The 24,855-nt window shown below is 36.2% G+C and overlaps 1 protein-coding gene and 2 long non-coding RNA genes across 3 annotated transcripts in view; all 3 read left to right on the top strand.

Annotated features, from left to right (window-relative positions):
* Nucleotides 1-24,855, top strand: part of LOC109072723 (tumor necrosis factor receptor superfamily member 21-like) — a 150,421-nt gene that overhangs the window by 113,498 nt on the left and 12,068 nt on the right.
* Nucleotides 174-2,269, top strand: LOC122149002. Its single transcript, XR_006162784.1, has 6 exons — nt 174-303; nt 413-442; nt 560-704; nt 804-969; nt 1,676-1,819; nt 2,164-2,269. It is a non-coding gene; the product is annotated as an uncharacterized LOC122149002 (long non-coding RNA).
* LOC109098351 lies at nt 2,589-4,162 on the top strand. The gene is made up of 5 exons (XR_006162781.1): nt 2,589-2,622; nt 2,818-2,964; nt 3,272-3,419; nt 3,733-3,885; nt 4,004-4,162. It is a non-coding gene; the product is annotated as an uncharacterized LOC109098351 (long non-coding RNA).

The following is a 24,855-nucleotide window of genomic DNA, read 5'->3' as shown; positions in this document are numbered from 1 at the left end:
GATGAGGTGGTTGAAGTATTAGATGTCGACATCACCACAGGTGAAGAATGTCACATGACCTTGTGAACACATACAGTAGCGCTAATTTGTTAAATATGAGCTTACATTTTTTTTGTTTTATCCTTTCTTAGTGTGCAATTTCAATAGTGGATACAAGTGTGTTTGTGAGGGATCATTATTTCTGGCCGTGTGATAAATGCAATGAATATGGGAGCTGTGATGACATCACTAACAACACATGCAGCTGCATCAATGATATTCCAAGTGACAGACAGTTCTGTCAAACAGTCAGCGAGATAACAAGTAAAAATTATTTTATATATTTGCTGTATGCAATTATGCAGAAGATCTGTGAGTCAGTGAACTGTTTACTAGTTTTTTTTCTAATAAATTATCATTCTTTTCCCGGAAGATACCACAGCATGTGGGCAACCACCATCAGGTATGTAAAAAAACATATGACTTCAATCCCATTGTCAAGATCATTGCAACATTTCCTGCATATTAAATAAGGAATGAATGTTCCTAACTATTTTTATCTTTCCCACAACAACTTTAGTTTCATCTGAATATCTTATTGAAATTCAGATAGATGCAGAGAATACTGCCATCACTGATCAGCTGAGGAACCTTCTGATGTCTTTCAGTTTGCCCTACACAATCAGTAACAGCACTAACATTACAGAAATCAACATAAACTACTGGTATGATCTTGGCTCTGCTTCTGTAATATTTTACTTTAAACATCAAATATACTACCATAAAAGGCCCGAATGATAAATTTGGTGGATTCTGCTTGTCAGTGTGTTCACTGAACCAAACACAGTATCAGTGTAAATGTGAGGGTCTGTTTGTTTGGCCGAATGGACACGTGTCACTCATACAAGGCCTGTGATGACATCGCTGATGGTTCATGTACATGTATCAATGCCCTTCCAATCAACGGACAGTTCTGCCAGTTAAAAGAAGGTGAGAAATTACATTCATAAATCTGAAGAAAAAAAAACAAAACAAAACACTCTCATAAATTCTTTATATTTCATGTTTGATTTGTAGCACCCCAGTGTCTCATGCAACTAAAATCATGCACATTCATTAACTTCTTAGCTGTCTTTTCTTCTTGAATGAGACATTACACAAGACATTGCATCTTTGCAGAGAAGACAGATCAATAATCAGTGTAACTAATTTTTCTTTTGATATTCTTAACTTATTAACTTGACTTATTTAAATGAATTGTTTGGATAATTTTAAAGTAAAAAAAAAGAAAAGACAAAGATGAAAATACATTTCAGACCATTTAGATTGTAGAAGTGTGCATTAAATTATTTTTTATTATATAAATTTATTATTAATAAAATATTCATAATGGATTAAATTTTTTTACTGTTGTAGTCTAATGATCATTCAGTTACTGCATCAAAAACATATAATTAAAATTGGTTCAGCATATCAGTAATTGGACACTTGAATATAAAAATAATCTGAATTAGTATCAGTTGATCTCTATTGCAGAGTAAGAGCTTTCATAAAAAATACAGCAACATATCAACATTCCAGGAAAAGAAAAAAAAAAGACAAGAAAGGAGTGGCATGAAGAAAAACCTGTCTTTGACTGTGAGGGTACATAGATTTAATTCTGTTCTGCTTAAACTGCTTCTGTTTGATCTTTCAGTACCTTCTGACTATTTGATTGACATTGATGTGAGATTCTTTGACTTGTTCCTGGTGGACTACTTACGGAATCTCTTCACAAACATCAGTCTTCCTCTCACTCTGAGCAACAGCATAAATATCACAGATATCGGCATGAATACTGGTGAGCTCAGAAAGTTTCTGTGTTTAAATATGAGTATAAATTTGATTAAGTTTATTTTCATATTGCTTATCATGTAAGTTCTAAGACTCCATAAAATAATCAAATTTGGGGTCTTGTTGGTGAGACAGTGTATTTCTCATCTGTACCACAAAACAAGTGTAGATTGTCTCTGGATATTAACATGCATATAAACACAGAGTTACTCCCATAATATATTTTTACACATGGATGTAATGTTTCAGAAATACTTTCTTAATTTTACACATAACATGAGTAATTTAAGTGAATTCTATTGATTATTTGAATATACTGTAGCCTAAAAGTCTGCTTTTTTTTTGTTATAGTGTGTGGGTTAAATGGTACAAAATATGAGTGCAAGTGTGAGGAGAATCATGTTTGGCCCGGTGACACCTGCAGGGCCTATCAGGTGTGTGATGGCATTGTGGGAGGGGCACTTGTGGATGTAATTCAAGCTCTCCCTTCAGAGGGTCCACTTTGCCAGAGAGGTGAGAAATCACATTAGATCATAAATGTACTGATTGTATTTGTAGTAACATGACCAGTGTGAGTTCACTCAGCGACACTCGACACGTTGTTTGGAAACCTTTAATTGTAACATTTATGTATAACCTTCTCACTCTTTTTTCCAGACATCAATGAATGTGAAGATGCAGGTGTCAGTGTGTGGGTCAATACTCAGATTGTATTAACATCATTGGGAGTCACATGTGGTCATGCTGGAGTGGATATAATACCTCTAATAACGAACACAGTGCCTGTGAGCCACAACAACTCATGTGATGGTAAGGTTTTATGAACTGATTTTGTTTTAATGTTGTTATGTTGCATTTTTTAATAATGTTTTGTGTGGATAATGTTGTGTTCTGTAATATTGTGGATTTATTCATATATATATATATATATATAATATATATATATATATATATATATATATTATATATATATATATATATATTATTGTTTTTCTTTTTTCATAGATATAAATGAATGTCTGTTCAGTCCATCTGTATGTGGTCCAAATTCTAACTGCACAAATCAGCTGGGAAGTTATAATTGCTCATGTCTGGATGGATTCACTGCAACAATTTCAAGTCTCCCCATCAACATCACTAACACATGTAGAGGTAAATCCTGGAAATCAAATTAATATATAGCCTAATTTTGTAAAAATAACCAAAGATATTCTTTTAAGGCATTTCATTTAATTTTTTTATCATCATCAAAAAATATATTAACATATTTATTGTTAATTAACAATTAAAACAACAATTAGTGTTTTCATCTAATGCATACAGAATTTTCTTCATCCCCTATTTTTTATATTTGGTAAACAAACCACAAGAAATATGAAATATGAATTGCCATGAATTATATATTAGAGTGTTCCTAATAGCAACAATACATGGTTTTCATCTCTTCTTGTAATAAAAGATGTGAATGAATGTCTTGAGAAACCAGAGGTCTGTGGTCCAAGCTCTCGTTGCACTAACACAATTGGGGGTTAACAACTGTTCCTGCTTGAGTGGATTTACTGTAACAAATAGCAGTGAACCCGTCAGCGGCAGTAACCCATGCAATGGTGAGCATGTAGCAAATATATTTCATCATGATGCATTTGATTAATATTTAAATAATTGTGACAAATATTAAATTACTATAATCATCTGTTATATGAATTGCTGTATGCTTCAGATACTGATTCTTTCATCTATGACAGAAGCTGGTTAAATTGATGCTGGAGTAGTTAAAATAACTGTTCCGTTAAGTCTTATGGCCTGAAACATAATCACGATACATTCATAATTTCCCTCTTGTGAAACTGGATTATGTTATTTTTGTTGGTAAAAGTCATAGTCATCATTTCTGGTGTTTTTCCCTCTCTTTTTCTACAGTGACTCTACCTTTAACTGAATATCTGATTGAAATTCAGATCAGTAACATGGACAGTAATATCACTGATCAGCTGAGGAACCTTCTGATGTCTTTCAGTTTGCCCTACACAATCAGTAACAGCACTAACATTACAGAAATCAACATAACTACTGGTATGATCTCTGGCTCTGCTTCTGTAATGTTGGATAGCTAAGATTAAACTTTATACATCATGAATGCTGCCATAAAAAATGAATTTGGATTTGTTGACTCTTCCTCTCTGTTTTTCAGTGTGTTCTTTGAATGAAACACAGTATCAGTGTAAATGTGAGGGTCTGTTTGTTTGGCCGAATGACACGTGTCACTCATACAAGACCTGTGATGACACCACTGATGGTTCATGTACATGTATCAATGCCCTTCCAATCAACGGACAGTTCTGCCAAAGTGAGACACTGACATCATTCTAAGACAACATAATTTTTCTCCTGTTAATTATTTTGTTCTGTTTTCCTGCTTTAATTTTAGAATCAGCATCAGAATCAGAATCAGAAATCAGAATCAGAAAGAGCTTTACTGCCAAGTATGCTTTACGCATACAAGGAATTTGTTTTTAGTGACCATAAGCTTCCAGTACACAAAGAGACAACACACACACAGGCAAACAACAAAAAAAGGAAATATAAAATAGACAAATATTGCAAATAAATCTAAAAATAAATAAATTGTATGAACAGTTGTGCTATAAATGATAAAATGGAATAGAGTAGAGTGGAGATGCAGGGGGGATGTTACTAGGATGGAGGTGGTAACAATAAATATAAGGATATTGCACATTTTTATTGCATAAGTGGGGAAACATTTAACTGTTCATGAGGTAATTACCTCGGGGGGAAGAAACTGGTTCCTGTGCCTGGATGTCCGGGTATTTGGCCAAATGCATTTTACTGCATTTTATTACTAGGTTTGACAGACTGATTATTTGCTTGTTGTTTTGTTTGCAAGTAATTCTATATAAAACACATGGTCTATTATAAGGAGTTTTGTCATAAATATATTTTCCAACACTACGGATACATTCTGTTTAAATATAAAGCTCAGTGTCTTCTGCTGAGAAGAAGTGAGTAATTATCGAAAATAACTAACATTGTTGCCATTATAAAAAATGTAAACCTACTGATTGTTCTGCTCAACCTGCTCTGTTTGTTTACTTTCAGTTCTACCTTCTAAGTATGTGATTGAGCATTGAATGTGAGATTCTTGTGACTTGGTTCCTGGTGGACTACTTTACGGAAGCTCATCAAAAACATCAGCCTTTCCTCTCACTCTGAGCAACAGCATTAATATCACAGATATCGACATGAATACTGGTGAGATCAGAAGGTGTCACATCATGTCATCATTCTAAGCTGAGTTCAGTAAGTAAAAGAAACTGCACACTGTGTCGCACACTGATACTGAATCTGAAATCCCATTCATATTAGACATTGTCTGGTGGTAAGGTTGAAATGGAACAAGAATATGATGCAAGTGTGAGGATAATCCATATTTTGCCGCAGTGACACCCTGCAGTTCCATCATGTGTGTGATGGCATTGGGAGTCTGACGGGGCAACTTGGTGGGTGAAATTGCAACGGTCGGGGCGTGACGCGCCCTTGAATCAGAAGTGTCCACTTTGCCAAGAGGTGAGAAATCTACACTATAGTAGCAACAGAAATGTACTGATTGTAAGTCGTAGATAACATTACCAGTGCGATTAATCACTCAGCGCGACACTCAGACACCGTTGTTGTGGACAGCACGGATTGTAAACATTATATAGTATAAGAAACACTGACTCCCACGCTCCCTTCTATGATTTTTCCAGACTCAATTTCAGAAGTGCTATGAGGTAAGGGACGAGTCGTCCAGTGTGGTGGTCAATCTCGAGATGTATAGACAATCTATTGGCAGAGGCACATGTGTTCATGCTGGAGTGGAATATAATGACCTCTCTAATAACGACAGTCTTGTGAGCCACAACAACTCATGTGATGGTAAGTTTTATGACACTGAATTTTTGTTTTAATAGTTGTTATGTTTATATTTTTTAATAATGTTTTTTGTGTGGATAAATGTTGTGTTTCTGTAATATTGTGGTTTAAGTCATATCTTGTGGATATATATATATAATATATCTATATAAGGATCAGTAATTATTTATAGGTTTTGGTTATTGTGTTGTTTTTTTCTTCATAGATATAATGAATGTCTGTTCATTTTCATCTGTATATGGTGGTCCAAATTCTTTTTTTTAACTGCACAAATCAGCTGGGAAGTTATAATGCTCATGTCTGAATGGATTCACTGCAAACATTTTCAAGTCTCCCCATCAACAATCACTAACACATGTAGAGGTAATCCCTGAATCAAACAATTAATATATAGCCTAATTTAGGAAGATAACCAAAGATATTCTCTTTAAGGCATTTTGATTTCAATTTTTTTATAATCATCCAAAATATATTTAACAACATTTATTGGTTTTAATTAACAATTAAAGCAACAATTAGTGTTTTCATCTAATGATACAAGAATTTTCTTCATCCCCTATTTTTATATTTGGTAAACAAACCACAAGAAATATAAATATGAATTGCCGTGAATTTAATATTAGAGTGTTCCTAATAGCAACAATACATGTTTTTCATCTCTTCTTGTGTAATAAAGATGTGAATGAATGTCTTGAGACACCAGAGGTCTGTGGTCCAAACCTCTCGTTGCACTAACACAATTGGGGGGTTACAACTGTTCCTGCTTGAGTGGATTTACTGTAACAAATAGCGAATCAAACATCCAGCAGTAACCCATGCAATGGTGAGCATGTAGAAAAATATATTTCATCATGATGCATTTGATTAATATTTTAAATAATTGTACACTAAATATTAAATTACTATAATCATCTTTTATATGAATTGACTGAATGCTTCTAGATACTGATTCTTTCATCTATGACAGAGCTGGTTAAATTGATGCTGGAGTAGTTAAAATAACTGTTCCAGGTAAGTCTTATGGGCCTGGAAACATAATCACCGATACATCATATAATTTCCCTCTTGTGAAACTGGATAAATGGTGTATTTTTGTTGGTAAAAAGTCAAGTAGTCACTCTATTTCTGGATGTGTTTTTGCCTCCCGTTCTTTATTAATCGTGATGCCACCTTATAACTGAATATCTGATTGAAATTCAGATCAGCATCATGGACAGTAATATCACTGATCAGCTGAGGAACCTTACTGCTTGTCTTTGCAGTTTGCCCTACACAATCAGTAACATCACTAATTCATTACAGAAATCACATAACTACTGGTATATCTCTCTGGCTCTGCTTCTGGTAATGTTGGATAGCTAAGATTAAAAGCTTTATACATCATGAATGCTGCCATAAAAACATGAATTTTGGATTTCTTTAGAGGGACTCTTCCTCTGTTTTTCAGTGTGTTCTTTGAATGAAATACAGTATCAAGTGTGAAATGTAGGGTCTGTTTGTTTGTGGGCCGAATGACACGTGTCACTTATACAAGACCTGTGATGACACCACTGATGGTTCATGTACATGTATCAATGCCCCTTCCAATCCGACTGTGGCAGTTTCTGCCAGTACAAAAAAGGTGAGCACATTACATTCATTCAATCTGAAAACAATAAGAAAAAACACCTGTCATAGAATTCTGTTCTATTTTCATGTTTGATTTGTAGCAACCACAGTAGTCTCATGCAACTAAATCATGCCACATTTCAGTAACTTCTTAGCTGGTCGTTTTCTTCTTTGAATGAGAACGCTTACACAATACAATTGCATCTTGTAGTGAAAGAAGACAGATCAATAATCAGCTAACTATTGTAGTTTTGCTGATATTGTTGAAAGTTATTTAAACTTATGATTAAATGAAATGTTGGATAATTCTTAAAGTAAAAAAAACAAAAAATTGACCAACCCACCAAAACCAAAGATAAAATGGATGTTCAGACCATTACGAGATTGTAGAAGTTTGCATAAAACCTAGACCTTAGTTTATCTTTTTATTAATAATAAGGATATTCATAATGGATGTCGTGTTTTTATCTGTGTGTTTTTGAGTCTAATGAATTCAGTTCGGTACTGTGTCATCAAGAACATAACCTAAGTGAAGAAATTGGTTCTCTAGCACTATCAGTAATTGGACACGTTTGACAACTTAAACAATTATCTGAATTAGTATCAGTTGATCCTCTGTTGCAGAGGTAAGAAGCTTTGCATAAAAATACAGCAAGCATATCAACATTCGCCAGAAAAAAGACAAGAAGTAGTGGCGGAAGAAAACCTTTCTTTATTGACTGTGACAGGTGGACATAAGATCATTTCATACTCTCTGTTCTGACGTAAACTGCATTTGGTCTTTGATCTGTTCAGTACCTTCTTCTACTATGGCATGCGAGTCAATTGATAGTGAGATTCATCTTTGACTTGTTCCGCTGGTGGACTACTTTTAGCGGAAACTCATCAAAAACATCAGCCTTCCTCTCACTAAGCTGCTGAGCAGACAGCATTAATATCACAGATATCGACATGAATACTGGTGAGATCAGTAATGTTTCATCATGTCACATTGCTAAGTTGAGTTCACTTATTAGAAGAGACTGACAGTTTGAACACTGATCAATTGAATCCCATTCTATTACAGTGTGTGGGTTTAAATGGAACAGAATATGAGTGCAACATTGGGTGAGGAGAATCATGTTTTGTCCCAGTGACACCTGCAACGTGCCTAATCAGTCGTGTCGTGATGGCATTAGTCTGGGGAGGCACTATGTGGATGTATTCAAGCTCTCCCTTCAGAGGGTCTACTGGCTGTCATACAGGTAGGCAAATTCGATCCAGATATGAGTGATCCATAAATGTGACATGATTGTAATTGTGGGTTACATGACCAGTGTGAAGTTTACTCGATCAGTAACACTTGACAAGTTGTTTGGTAACAAGAAAGGGGTGGCCGATGTAGATAATATAGTAAGTAACATTTTACCATATATATATATATATATGTTCATATATACAGAGCTGGGTAGTAAACGGATTACATGTAGATCTGGTTACACGGTAATCAGATTCCAAAACATCAAGTACTTGCAATTAGAGTAAACATACTTTCCTTCAAATACTACGTAATCAGACTACAGTTACTTTTTTTATGGGATTACCATGAGGGGGGGGGGGGGGGGGGGGGACAATAAGCTCGGGGGGGGGGGTCAGAATACGCGTCCGAAGTAATCAGCAACAAGATAATGAAAATGAGGGGAACCTGCAGCCTTTAATCACTGGAGTGTATAGACATGATTTCATTTTTAACGAAAACGACATGGGGGAAAATGCCACTGCCTACCACGGATTAATTTGCTGTCCACAGAAATCTTTGACCTACAAGTTATTGCTGGGAACAATTTCATGTTCTTTTAATATATAGTTGTGTAATGGTTGATTTTTCTTCATTTTTACCATACCTCATGCACTTCAAGTGTTTTAAGAGATGAACGTATTTGACCTAGAAAAGCTGATCTTTACTGGCGTGATTATATATATGAAGTACCATATGTATCAGTTGTTTGAGTTTCATGTTCACTGAAAAAAAAAAAAATGTGGAGTAGATTTACTTGAAACACACGAGGCTTAGGTGAGAAACAAAGAAATTCGTCACGAGAAAGGACAGATAAGCTAGGGCGTCAAAAAGTTGGCTAGTATTCTAATTTACAAAAAAAAAAAAAAAAATGACAAGATAAAAACATAAAACATAATTATTAATAGCTTTAAAAGAGAAATGTTTAAAGGTTACATTTACTTGTGAAATCCCAGTAAATTTGATTGCCTTCTTTGTTTGTAAATTTTACTTAAATATGCTTTATCACTGTAATACGGTGCTGTTAAATAACAGTAATTTCTAATGCACTGAAAAAAAAAAACAATAAGATTCCCTTCATTTTTCTCATCTTTTGCAAGGTTTGCACACATATATTTCTGAAGTAAAACTTAAAGTATTGAATTAAATAAAATCTCGTAAGCAAATAGACTTTAGATATAATATTACCCAAATGAACACAGAGACTCTCAATACTTGGTACACAAATGACGGTTACAATCAGTCTGGAAATAGTGTTTGCAGTATAAATTGCTCATTTTGAGTAGAAAACGAACTCCAGATGTCATAAAACAGTAATTCACTAAACTTAACATCATAAAGCGACTCATAAAAGATGGTGTATAATATTAACTCGAAACAGTCTGGAAAACTATTTTAAAATTTTTAATTAGACATATCCTTGTCGCAATTCCAGTGATGGAATACTTTGAATACATAACTTTGATATTTCTACACTTAAATAATATGGATAACACAACACATAACAACAACAATCTCCAACTAAATGATACTTTATAAAGTTTCCGAACTTTAATGGACTACAAGCTTAAACCTCCGGCAACGGACGAAGTGATCGAATGTGTGCAATACTAACATACGAAATTTACTTGTATTATTTTTTATTCTTGCCTTTAATCTAAATTAATCGTAGAAATTACATTTTGTTTTTTATGTAGTATGTTACTTCAACTACAACAACTCCTTTTTTATCAGTGTTCTTTAATATTAATTTTTGTCATGTTGTTATTGTTTTGTCATTGCTCCTCATTTGTTACTATGATCTTAAAATGTTTTTTGACTAGCAAACACTAAATAAAAGCAAGGTACATTATTAGTATTAGTATTATTGGTAAAGTATTAACTGTCCATACATTGCAACTTGAAAAAGAAGCTATTGTGGTTGCGTGTTGGGAATGAATATATTCATGGAATAATTACTTTTCTTTGTATCTGTCAAAAGAATAGGATATTCAATATATTGATATCAAATAGGGTACACAATTATCCAAAAGGTAACCAAAGGAATACAGATTATTGTCACCAAAAAGGGTATCTACAGAGATTATATTACTGGACTACAATTTTTGTCATGTATACTGTAATAGTAACTGATTACAATTCAATAAGTAATCTCACCCCCTGTATACCCAATATATATACTATTTATATATAATATATATATATAGATATTATATAGATAGATAATACTATATATATATATTAATGCGTGATTCTTTTATCGCATTAATTGAGTGTACAAAGCTGATTTGTCCCTTTTACAGCTGATAAGAATACTATTGTGAGTTTAAGCTGTTCCTTGCTCTTTTGCAAGAGTAACATCACCCAAACAAATGATTCATTTTTATCTCTTCAAACTTTCTGGAAAATTATTAATCAGTTATGCTTAATATAAGTTATCATGTTAAAGCCTTAAAGTAAATCAGTTATTACATCAGTTAAGCCTTCACAGACCATATTGCTACAACGACCCGGTGCCGCAGATTTGCCCGTATACAACTATAGGAAGATTAGATCCTTCCTGTCAGAGCAAGCCACCCAACTTCTTGTCCAAAGCTCTCGTTTCTCTCCAGACGGGTGGCGGACTATTGTAATGCTCTCCTAGCGAGGCCTTCCCTGCAATGTACTATACAAGCCTCTACAACTGATACAGAAGGCGACAGCAGTGAGGGTTGTCTTCAATGAGCCGCAAAAAAAAGCTCACGTTTACTCCTCTCCTCCCATCAGGTTATACTGGGCTACCCAGTAGCCGTCTCGCATCAAATTCAATGGTACTGATGCTTTGCCTACAAGACGGCACCACTGGCAAACGCACCAATATACCTAAACCTCACCTAGTTTCAAACTTATGCGCCCTCCGAAAGCTTCGCATTCTGCAAGTGAACGCGCCTTGTGGTGCCATCCACCAAAGAGTGTTCAAAATCACTCTCACGGACGCTTTTCCCTGGACTGTGTCCGGCTGGTGGAGATGAGCCTCCCTATCTCACCTTCTAACATCCGAGTCTTTACTCATTTCTCAAAAAACATCTAAAGACTCCATCTTTTCTCCAGCAGCACTTGGACTGAACTAATAACTAGCACTTAAATTTTTCTTTGTCTTTCCTATTCTTGAAAGAAAAAAAAACATGCTATCGAAGTTCTGTGCTACACTAACTGAGACTCTGTCAGTAAGCACTTGTATAACTGTTGTTGTTCTCTCGCTTGGTCTGATTGCTTCTATTGTTCTCATATTGTTAAGTAGCTTTGGATAAAGAGCGTCTGCTAAATGATTAAATGTAAATTAATGTGGGTTTAGAACGTCCTTTTTTTTTTCAGGTTGTCATTGTTGTTGTTTTTTTTTGTTTGTTAATTGTTTTTCTTATAGATATAAATGAATGTTTTTGTTCAGGTCCATCTGTTTGTGGTCTAAATTCCATCTGTACAAATCAGTTGGGAAGTTTATAAATTGCTCATGTCTGTGATGGGATTTTCACTTCAACAATTTCAAGTCTCCCATCATCAACATCAATAAAATACATGAGATGTTACTGTCTAGACGATCAGATTTATACTTTAAATACAAAAACTTCTTTGTAACATACAGGTAGCTCATTTATCACCATCACATCATATTTAAATTAACAGTTTATTGCTTTAAGCAGCTATTAAAGAACAGAAATTTAACTGCTGCCAAAATAATTTTCTACAGCATCTTCTTCATTTTTAAATTTTGGCAGCCAAATGTCGAAAGAATAGATTTACATGATGGTGACTTGCATATTAGAGTGTTTAGTAAGTAGGCAAATAATATATTTATATTTTTCATCTGCTTCCCTGAAATAAGAGATTTTGGAATGTCGATCGTCTTTGCGAGACACTGCAGGTCTGTGGTCCAAAACTCTCATTGCACCAACTCAGTGGAATTACAGCTGTTCCCTGCTTGAGTGGATTTACTAGCTGTAACAACATAGGAATCAGTCAGTCAGCCCCAGTAACCTGCCATGCAATGAGTGGAGACATGCTATCAGATGTGTTTCATCAATGATATATTTGTTTTAGTATTGTGTGTAAAATTTAACAAAAACAAATAGTTCAGCCTATATTTTATGGCTTGGTGCATGTTTTCTTTTACTTCTGCTTTAAGCAATGATTGCAAAGCTGTTTGAGATACATGGTTTGAATTTAAAACACCTTTAGTCCATTAAATCCTGTTTTGCCAAAAAGTTTCATTATCTATTAATAATTTCCTGAACTATGTTTGTACTGTATTTAGTAGGTAAAAGGTATATCCATCATTTCTGAATGTTTTTTTCTTCTCTTTTTCTACAGTTGACTCTACCTTTGACTGAATATCTGATTGAAATTCAGATCAATAGCATGGACAGTAGTATCACTTTCGATCAGCTGAGGAACCTTCTGATGTCTATTCAGTTTGCCCTACCACAATCAGTAACAGCACTAACATTACAGAAATCAAACAATAACCTACTGGTATGATCTCTGGTCTCTGCTTCTGCGTAAATGTTGGATAGCTAAGATTAAACTTTTATCACATCATATAATGCTCCTTAAATCAAAAAATTTTGGGATTTTTTTTGACTCTTCCTCTGCTTTCTTTCAGTGTGTGTTCTTTGAATCAAACACACAGTATCAGTGTAAAATGTGAGGGTCTGGTTTGTTTGGGCCGAATAGACACAACAAATGTCACCACTCATACAAGGCCTGTGATGACATCACTGGATGGTTCATGTACATGTATCAATGACCCTTCCAATCCATGGGCATGTTCTGCCAGTTAAAAGAAGGTGAGCAATTACATTCATAAATCTGGAAAAAAAGAAAAAAAACACTCTCATAAATTCTTTTTTATATTTCATGTTTGATTTTGTAGCACCCCAGTGTCTCATGCAACTTAAATCATGCACATTCATTAACTTCTCTAGCTGTTCTTTTCTTCTTGAATGAGAACATTACACAATACATTGCATCTTTGCAAAGAAGACAGATCATAATCGGCTAACTATTTTTTCTCTGATATTTTGAACTTATATAACTTATTTAAATGAATTGTTTGGATAATTTTAAAGTACCAAAAAAAAAAAAAGACAACCCCAAAACAAAGATGAAAATGAATTTCCAGGACCATTTCGATTGTAGAAGTTTGCATAAAAAAACCTAGAATTTAGTAATCTTTTTATTATTAATAAAATATTCATACTGATGGCCGTGTCGTGTTTTTTACTTCAAGTTGTAGTCTAATGATCATTCAGGTACTGCATCAAAAAACATATAATTAAAATTGTCTGAAGTATATCAGTAATTGGACACTTGAATATAAAAATAATCTGAGATTAGTATCAGTTGATCTCTGCCGCAAGAGTAGAGCTTTCATAAAAAATACAGCAACCATATCGAACATTCCAGAAAAAAGACACATAGGAGTGGCATGAAGAAAACCTGTTTCTTTGACTGTGAGGGGACATAGATTTACTTCTGTTCTGCTTAAACTGCTTCTGTTTGATCACATTTTCGTACCTTCTGACTATGTATTGGGACATTGATGTGAGTTCTTTGACTTGTTCCTGTGACTACTGACGGAATCTCATCAAAAAACATCAGCTTCCTCTCTACATCTGAGCAACAGCATTATATCACAGATGCTCGACATGAATACTGGGTGAGATCAAATGTTTCATCATTCACATGTAAGCTGGTTCCTATAGAAGAGACTGACAGTTTTGAACACTGATCAATGAATCCCATTCTATTACAGTGTGTGTGGTGTTACATGGAAACAGAATATGATATGCAATGTGTGAGGAGAATCATGTTGCTACAATCCACAACCAGGCAGGGCACTATCATGGCGTGTGAATGGCATTGTGGGAAGGCCACTGTGGATGTATGTCAAGCTCTCTCGCTTCGAGAGGGTCTACCTTTGTTCAGAGATGGTAGGAAATCACATTAGATCATAAAATGTGCTTGCATTGTAATTGTGGTTACATGACCAGTGTGATTTTACCTGCGTGTAACATCTTGACAAGTTGTTTGAAAAACCTTTAATTGTAACATTTATGATAATATATATAGGGGTAGTGGGGTGGCAGTAGGTGAGGGTGAGGTATATAGGTAATATAATATAATATATATATATATATATAGTATATAATCGTTGGGTCTTTTTTAATCGCCTTAAATGAGTGTACAAAAGTGTTGTCTTTACAGCGTATAAGAATACTTATTGTGAGTTTAACGGTTCTATGTTTGCAGAGTAACATCACCACCAAATGATTCACGGGTTTATCTCTTCAACTTCGGAATATTATTAATCCGTTATGCATTAATATACGTTATATTTAAGCTTAAAGTAAATCAGTGATTAATCAGTTAAGCTTCACAGACCTATTGCTAAAACGACCCGGTTGCCTGCAGATTAGCCTATACAAATATAGAGATTAGACCCTTCCTGCAGAGCAAGCACCCAATTCTTGTCCAAGCATTGTGCTCTCAGACTGCGAATATTGAATGCTATCCTAGCGGGCCTTCCTGCATGTACTATCAAGCTCTACAACTGATTACAGAATGCAAGCAGCGAGGTTTGTCTTCAATTGAGCCAAAAAACGCTCACGTTTACTCCTCTCCTATAAGGATTACACCTGGCTACCAGTAGCTGCTAGCATCCCAAATTCAAGGTTAATGATGCTTTGCCTACAAGACGACCCCTGGCACCCGGCAACAAGTAAGTACACTAAACTCACTAGCTTACAAACTTATGCGCCATCCAAGAAGCTTGCATTCTGCAATCAACGTGAACGGACGCCTGTGTTGAGTCGCCATACCAACAGAGGTTCAAAATCACTCTCACGAGACCTTTTCACGGATTGGTCAGGCTGTGGGAATGATCCTCCCTATCTCAATGTGCTAGACATCAGAGTCTGTTACTCATTTTTCAAAAAAAAGCTCTAAATTTTGGACTCATCTTTTTCGCAGCACTGGGACCAACTATACTAGCACCTTAAATTTTCTTGTCTTTACTATTCTTGGAAAGAAAATGAAAAAAAAATGCTACGTGTTATCGTGCCACCCTCAACTGAGACTTGTCAGGGCAATGGTCTACTGTTGTTGTTCTCTCGTTGCGTCTGATTGCTTCTATGTTTATATTTGTAAAGTAGCTTTGAGATAAAAGACGTCTGCTAAATGAGTAAATGATAAATTAATTGTGGTTGAACGTCTCTTTTTTTTTCAGTTTTCATTGTGTTGTTTTTTTTTTTTTGTTTGTGTTTCATAGATATAAATGAATGTTTGTTCAGTCCATCTGTTTGTGGTACTAAATTCCATCTGTACCAAACAGTTGGGAAGTTATAATTGCCTCATGTCTGGATGGATTCACTTCAACCAATTCAAGGTCTCAACCCCCATAACATCAATAATACATGTAGAGTTAAGTTCAAAGAATCAGATGATTACTTTTAAATACAAAAACTTTTGTTAAACATAACGGTAGCTCATTATCACATCACATCATATTTAACCAGTTTATTGCTTAAGCAGCTATGTAAAGAACAAACTTTAACTGCTGCCAAAATTAATGTTCTACATCTTCGTCATTTTAAAATTTTGGCAGCCAACGTGCTAAGAAAGAATAGATTTACATGATGGTGACTTTCCTATTAGCAGTGTTTAGAATGTAGCAAACATATTTATATATTTAATCTCTTCCTGACATAAAGATGTGAATTGAATGTCTTGTCTTTAGGACCCCGAAAACAGAAGTCTTGGTTCCAACCTCTCCTTGAACCAAAAAATCAGTTGGGAATTTACAGTTGTTCCTGCTTGGTGGATTTACTGTACCAAATAGGAATCAGTACAGTCAGCCACCAGTAACCATCAAGGTGAGCAATGTAGAAGCATGTGGTCATCATGATCTATTTAATTTATATGTGTGGTAAATTTAACAAAAACAACAGTTCAGCCTATTTTATGCTTGGTGCATTGTTTCTTTTACTTCTGCTTTAAGCGATGATTTTAAAGCTTTTTGTACATGGTTGAAATTTAAAAACCCCTTTGCTTTAAATCCTTTTGGCCAAAAGTTCATTACTGAAAATTTTCCTTGAACTATTTTTATTGTATTTGTGGGGTAAAAAGGCATAGTCATATTTCAAATGTTTTTTTTCTCTTTTCTACAGTGACTCTACCTTTGAAAATATTATTGAAATTCAGATCAATAGCATGGACATTTAATCACGATCAGTGAGGACCTTTGAGTCTTTCGTTTCCCCTACACATAGAAAACAGCATAACATTACAAAATAAAATAATAGGTATGTCTCGGCTGTTTTGTAATTTTGGATAGAAGTTAAACTTTATACATCTGAATGCTGTTTAAATAAAAATTTGGATTTTTGTTTTCCCCCCTTGCTTTTCAGTGTTTCTTTGAATAAAAAGTATCAGGTAAATTGGGGTTGTTTGTTTGGCCCCAAATGCACGTGTCACTATAAAAGGGCCCTTGTGACATCACGAGGGTTCAGCCCGTATCAAGCCTTCCAACCCATGGACAGTTTGCCAGTTAAAAAAAGGGAGCTTTCATTAAACTGAAAAAAAAAAAAAAAACATCTCATAAATTCTTTATTTCATTTTTTAGATGTTTTCAATGCTTTTTGTTAATTTTCCCAGATGTCATCATTTTTGTCAACTTTTTGGAGGACAGCATGACTGCAAAGGTAACTGATCATACTTAATTCTCCCTGAGGGCTGTTTGAAACTTGTTTCCATATCCTTGCGCTTCTAATGTGATCTGCCGTTCATCTGCATGCCTTTGCAGAGCACAAAAGTAAACCAATGCATTATTTACACCTTTTTAGGCATAGGCATCACTGCTGAGTGACAGTCCAATTATGAGACAGTTTCAAGGAGAAAACACAATTACTAACAAACAGATGTGATAATTCCTCTTATTTTTATTTCATTTCAAGGTTTTTTTGTGCACTCGGGACTCTGTTATCATGTAAATGTTGCTCAGAAGAAAGACTTTTCTTTCAGAGGTTGTGGAGAGTCAAGGCTGTAAAGGAGAATAAAAGAGGAGCTTCATCTGTTGGCAGTGAGATTTTTTTGTGCGATGATGATAGCATACGTCACAACATATTGAACTGGACTTACGAGCAAAATTAATAATAGCCTTACTCATTTTGAGTAATTAAACCAATTTTATTCCTGAAGCTTACTCTAATTGTGACATTTCAGTGTTACTTGATGTGTTAATGTATGCTCTTGATTAACATTTAACCGTAATAGAGCATTCATAAAGGGCAAGGATCTCAGTAAATGTTGGATCTTATTATAAACTGACAAGTTTCATGTTATTGACATTTACAGAACATTCATCAGCATTACAGATCCATCAAACTGAACCATTTAACAAACAATCAATATGCATAATGAGAAATGTTCAAGCCAAATCCAGTATCATGACAGGATTGGCGCAGGCAATCACTGATTGGAATTTCTTCAGTGGATTATTGGATCTTGATTCTTGATTTTTATCACTCCAATGATCCAGTAAGTGAATGCATTCAAACAATCAGTCCAAAACAGCAGAAATGTAAAAGAAACCAGGCTGATTACATCAGAGATGGCAGAGAGAATAGAGACTCACATTGTATTTTGTGGCGTTCAGAAAATAATGCATATGTACTGCTTGAATATGGATTGGTTCACTTGTTGAAAGTTTAGTTTAGTGACAAATGAATTGGTTTATGATACATTGGTATAACAAGACATATACTGGTTTACAGGGACGCACTGATGCACAGGCTTCAACAGGCTGAAGCCCAGGGGCCTACACTTGGGAGGGGCCTACTGGCTGCCGGTAAATTATATTTTTCGAATAAGGATTTGTGCATATGGGAGTTTGCACCAGTAACAACAGCATTCTGAAAACAAACTCACACGCTCGTTTTCAGCGATGGCCTGCTTGTAGTATATGTAGTGAATGGTTCAGTTTAGGTTTCCCTCACACAGTTAGGTAGTTTAGGTTTCCCTCACACAGTTTGTATAGTCTGTATTTTCCACCAATATACTGTGAGTGAAATTCACAATGTGCTAGTAAAGAAGCATAGCACAAGGGCTATTCTGCGTGCATGTATTTATGCTATAATTTAATTAATTAAATGCGAGGATGGCAGCAACCTCCAAATAGCCCGCATTTATGAAAACTTGCCAAAAGATAGTTTCGAACTACTTTTGATGAGTAATTGGTATTTTGTGTAATTTATGTTGTTTAAATCATACCTGTAAACTCATATTTCGCCCAGGAAAATTTTGATGCCATTTTCTTTTCATACTACCTTAGCCTGTGATAGCATAGGGTTTACTTTAAGTAAAGGCTATAATTCTGGTGCTCCACAAACACAGTGTTGGGAAGGTTACTCTGGAAATGTAATAGGTTACAGATTACAAGTTACCCTATTTAAAATGTAATAGTAGTGTAACTTTTTCAGTTAATTTATTAAAATAATGTAACTAATTATTTTTGATTACTTTTTGATTACTTTTCTAAATTTCTAATGAATGTGTATTTTCAACTGTTAACCATTTTCAAACATTTACACCATGCAGGGTTAACCTTACAGTAGTGCTCAACACTGTCAGACTTTCAAAATCCTTCATCGCTTGAATTAAGATGATCAAATTTGAACACATCCACAACAAAATCAGACTTTAGTACTGCCTTTTACTTTGAGATTGATCTGAAGTTCAATGCAGATTTAAAATCATAAAAAAAGTTTACTGATACTGTTTTTGAAACCAAATATTTGCATAAATACAGGAAACACAACGGTTATCTAATAAGCATACATCCTATTCTGTGTACTTAACTCCTGAAACATTTGTGTCTTTTTAAAACATTAGTGTCTCTTTGTATATTATATAATGATAGTTTTCTCAAAATAAGTCAAATGCTAATGAAGTGACTCAGAGCAGTTCTAGAGATTATGTTTATGTGTTCATGTACTCATATATTGAGGCAGCAGAGGCTGAAAACACTGCAAGCTTCAGTAGACCTATATGTAGTAAATGAAACCGCATGTCTGTGCCATTAACATCCACAAGGGGCGGACTGGAGAAAATTTCAGACCGGGAAATCTCAAACTCAGAATAAAAAAAGGTTTAAATCTTTAGGTTGGGGACATGCAAACTAATTAAATGTTCACTTCTTAACTGCACCTTCACTTCCATTCTCTTTATTTTGCCCTGATATCTATGTCTCTCATGACTTTAATACTCAAGATTTAACGAAACTATACTTTCTAAATTTCCTACATGTCAAAATTAGTACATCGCTACAATATCTTCATAGAAAAATCCAAATACTATTCAAATTATTCAAACTATTATTCAAAGACACTAGTCCATAACACGTTTTGATTCAAGTGTACTGACCTACTTTTGATTTATTCTCCAAAATGTGGCATATTCCCTCCATGTAAGGCTATAGGGATTCCGTTTTTATGACTGGATTCTATGAACCAGACTGTGTTTTCCACATCGCGGAAATTATAGGGCCGTATGTCTCAGAATAGTCAGTGCAATTTGGGAAAGAAATCAATTTAATCTGTATGTGGATGTGTATAAATATTCAAATGTAATCCCCTTTGAAATCGTTAAGATTTTTTGGTAATTATAATTTAATTTAATTTAATTACTCATTTTTTTCTTAGTAACTGTAACTGATTACAGTTACATTTATTTTGTAATTAAATTATATAATGACGTTACATGTAACTAGTTTGCTCCCCAACACTGCACAAGCGCCACCTTCTGGCAAAGAGTGAATTCACTTATTTTCATATTTTAAAGGGGTCATATGATGTGATTTCAAATTTTCCTTTCTCTTTGGAGTGTTACAAGCTCTTGGTGAATAAAGAAGATCTGTGAAGTTGCAAAGACTAAAGTCTCAAATCCAAAGAGATATTCTTTATAAAAGTTAACACTCGTACGCTCCCCCTGAAAAGACTCGTTCTAACATGCCCCCACATATCTATGTCAGTATGTGGTAAGATTTGCATAACGGCGCCCAGATGTTCACGCAAAGAAAGAAGGCGTACCTTTTATTCTCATTGTAGTATTATTGTTGTTGCCGCTACCGCGATGTTGTATAGATGCTGTGTGTTTCACTGTGAAAGCGAAATTACTTTTTTTGGCCTTCCAAAAGAGGACAATATCCGCTTCGTCATGCCTGGAAGTGATCCGTGCTGGTCTCTGAGGAAATACATCAACTTTGCACTGTGGATTGCCGAATTGTCTTTAACCGTGGATGAAGCGGCGTCCAGCCCAGGGTCGTCACATGTGGTTGATGCAAGACTAAGGTACGCTCCTTCGTAGAATCCACCTGCCACACCGTTCTCAAGCTGCCCGCCTCTGCTCATTCAAGCCGGCCGCGGCTCACTCTAGACGGTGGCTCACTCTAGGCCTCCAGCCTCTGCTCACTCAAGGCCGCGGTATGTGATGTTGTTCCATTGAGAAAGCAAAACTACTTTGTTTTTACCTTCCAAAAGAAATTACGACTAGAAATCATGTTTATATCACGTTTATAATTGGTTTTATGTTTTTATCTCGTCGCTCCGGCCAGACAAGGCTTCACAATACGTTAAGAGGCGTAACATTTCCGTCTCACACTTGAGGCATTCGGCCAATCACAACGCACTGGATAGCTGGCCAATCACAGCAAAACTCTACTAAAACTCTCCTTAAAATATAATCATGCAAACTGTATTTCTTGAAGTGATTTCTTTGTGAAATTGTGGAAGCTAAAATAATATATATATATATACTGTATATATATTGTTGTCAGTGTTGTGCGCTTGATTAGACCTTTGTTGTGATAAACAGTAAAGTGTGTTCAAGCGCTAGCAAAAGACAGTGTAAAGAAATACCCTTTGACAGAAGCAGTTAAATCAGCGGAAGGTAAAAGCAGATCGTAAGTGTATTTATTTCTTGTCTCATTAGTGTTTAGCGCAGTTGTCGTTGCTAGGAAACGCTTGTTTGTTTATTGTGTTGAAACGTGCTGCTTTTGGTCTCGTGCTCTATCGCATACGTTGTCATTGTTGTGCACTTGATTAGACCTTTGATGTGATAAACAGTAAAGTGCGTTCAGCTGAATTCAATTTCCGTTTTGTCTGACGGGTATACAAAAAAAGGTTAGTAAACCGCGGCAGCAGTCGCGGCAGCCCTCCTGTTAAGCCCTCCTCGTGTGAAGACCGAAGAGTGTAAAGACCATCGACTCTACCGTGCGACTCCACTGGGCAGGGACACCGGCAAGGGACATAAGTATTGTTTTGATTAATCCTTTTTTTACTTCTACTTGTTTCACTTCTATTTCAGTTTTTATAATCCAATTACTACTATGTGTTTCCAGATCCCTACTATCATTACCACTCGCAAACCACGCACCACACAATGTAGGCAGCGCAATCCTAACAACCTGCACACTCTGCCTATGTCTGCTAATACACTATCTTTTTCTGTTGGTCTCTGGAATTGCCTGTCTGCTGTAAACAAAGCCGATTCATTACTTCTATTATTAGTCATTCAAAACTTAATCTCATGGCCCTGACAGAGACCTGGATCAAACCAGAGGACGCTGCTACACCTGCAGCACTCTCCAGTAATTTCTCATTTTTTCCCACTCCCCCCGTTTGACTGGAAGAGGTGGAGGTACTGGTCTGCTCATCTCTAATGATTGGAAATTAAATCCTTTACCATCTTTGGGTATCAACAGCTCCTTTGAATCTCATTCAGTTACTGTTACCTACCCTCTTAAAATACATTTGTAGTTGTCTATCGACCCCCAGGACCACTAGGTCACTTTTTGGATGAATTAGATGTGCTGCTCTCAAACTTTCCTGAGGATGGTACTCCCCTAGTTATGCTTGGAGATTTCAACATCCACCTAGATAAACCTCTATCTGCTGACTTCCACACTCTGCTTGCCTCTTTTGATCTCAACCGAGTGTCAACTACTGCTACTCACAAAATCAGGCAACCAATCTGGACCTTATTTACACACAACATTGCTTCCACTGATCATGTACTGGTTACCCCACTGCACACCTCAGATCACTGCCTCCTCACTCTTAACCTCAACATGGTTCCTGACACATCACTTACCCCTCTACATGTCATCTTTTGACGTAACCTACGCTCACTCTCACCCTCCCGGCTATCTGCAATGGTTTCATCTTCGCTTCCTTCCTCTAAAGTGTTAGCATCTTTTGATGCTAACAGTGCTACCTGATACTTTCTGCTCCACTCTTACATCTTGTTTAGACACTGTTTGCCCCTTGTCTTCCAGGCCAGCCCGTACCACCCCTTCAGCCCCTTGGTTATCTGATGTTCTACACGAACATCGTTCTAAGCTTAGAGTTGTTGAAAGGGTGTGGCGCAAATCCAAAAATACTACTGACCTTAATGTGTATCAGTCACTCCTCTCTTCCTTTTCTGCTAATGTCTACACTGCTAAAAGGACATACTACCATAACAACATTAACAATTCGTCTAACTCTCGCATGCTTTTTAAAAACATTTTCCTCACTGGCGAACTCTTTGTCCTCCTCCTCCCCTCCTGCTTCATAGCTGACGCTAGCTGCAGCGGTTTTTTTTCATTAATAAAAATTAACAACATCAGTGCAACATATTTTCTCCACACGCGGATAATCCATCAACGCACATCTCACCAGCAAACATACCCTCATTCCACATCCTTTGTCTCTTCACTCTCGGGGCAGAAGTCTCCAAACTCATGCCTTTCGAATCATCCTACTACTTGGTCGCACTGATCCTATTGCCATCTCATCGCCTGTCAACGCCATTTCTGCCTGGCAATTGTACACTGCACTCACATCAATCACAGAACATATCCCTCCATCACTGTGTTTTTCCCCTCATCATTTTAAGACAGTCTCGTATAACTCCACTACTTAATAACCCTCCTCAACCCTCTCTGTTAGAGAACTACAGAAAGTTCCCTTCTTCCTTTCATGCAAAACACTTGAAGGAGCTGTATTCACCAAGGTCCTACCTGTCTCACACAGAACACCTCCTTTTCAGCCACCATCTGGCTTCAGAGTGGACATTCAACTGAACTGCCTTGCTCTCAGTTGCTGAGCCCTAAGACCTGGCATGAGCGGATCCAAAGTCTTCAATACTTATCTTGCTTGATTTATCTGCTGCTTTTGACCGGTTAACCACCAATCCGCTGTCCCCTACTGACAAAGGGATGCCGCACTCCAGTGGTTTGAGTCTTACCTATCAGAATGGTCCCCCTTCAAAGTTCTTGGAGAGTGAGTGTCCACTTCGCAACATCAAACTACTGGTTTGCCTACCAGGGCTCAGTTCTGGACCGTCACTCTTCTCCGTCGACATGACATCATTAGGTTCTGTCATTCAGAACATGGCTGTTCAGACCATTGGCTACGGATGAACTCAACTCTACCCTCAGTCCATCCTGAAACCATCGGTAGCTGCCGCATCTCAGCTTTCTTGCTGGATTAATAAAAAAGACCAGCACCTTCAACTCAACCTGGCCATACACGAACGGCATTGGAAGGTTCCAGCAAACCCCATCTTTTTCATCTTCACAAGTGCAGTCAAACCATGCAAGCTTTAGATGTCACAACAAACCATACCTCCTTCAAAAACAGCCAGAAACCTTGGAGTTTATGATTGATGATCACTAACGTTCTCGAGACCACATTGCTACAAACTGGCCCCCTCTTCCTGCAGATTTGGCTATTATTCAACATTTAAGAAATCCAGGCCCTTTCTTTTCTGAACATGTCTGCCCACAACTACTCGTTCAAGGTCCTTGTCTGTGCCAGGGCTAGACTATTGCAACAGCTCTCATCCCTTGCGCAGTCTGTCCAGCCAGTTTCAAAAATACAACCTTTACAATTAATCCAAAAAAACGCGGCAGCAAGATTAATTTTTACTGAGCCGAAAAAGAATACAGTCACACCTCTATGTATCAATTTGACTGCTACTAATTAAATTAATGTTCCCTCCTGGTGGAATGACCTGCCCAACTCAATCCGAGCAGCTGAGTCCTTAGCCATCTTCAAGAACGGCTTAAAACACATCTCTTCCATCTTTATTTGACCCTCTAACTTTTTCCCTCACTATTCTACAGTAGGTGGACATCCAAAACGTTGTTT

The sequence above is a fragment of the Cyprinus carpio genome, chromosome A20 (genome assembly GCF_018340385.1).
Source record: "Cyprinus carpio isolate SPL01 chromosome A20, ASM1834038v1, whole genome shotgun sequence".
Lineage (NCBI taxonomy): Eukaryota > Metazoa > Chordata > Actinopteri > Cypriniformes > Cyprinidae > Cyprinus > Cyprinus carpio.
The sequence above is the reverse complement of the archived record's forward strand: the minus strand, read 5'-3'. Positions and strand labels throughout refer to the sequence as shown.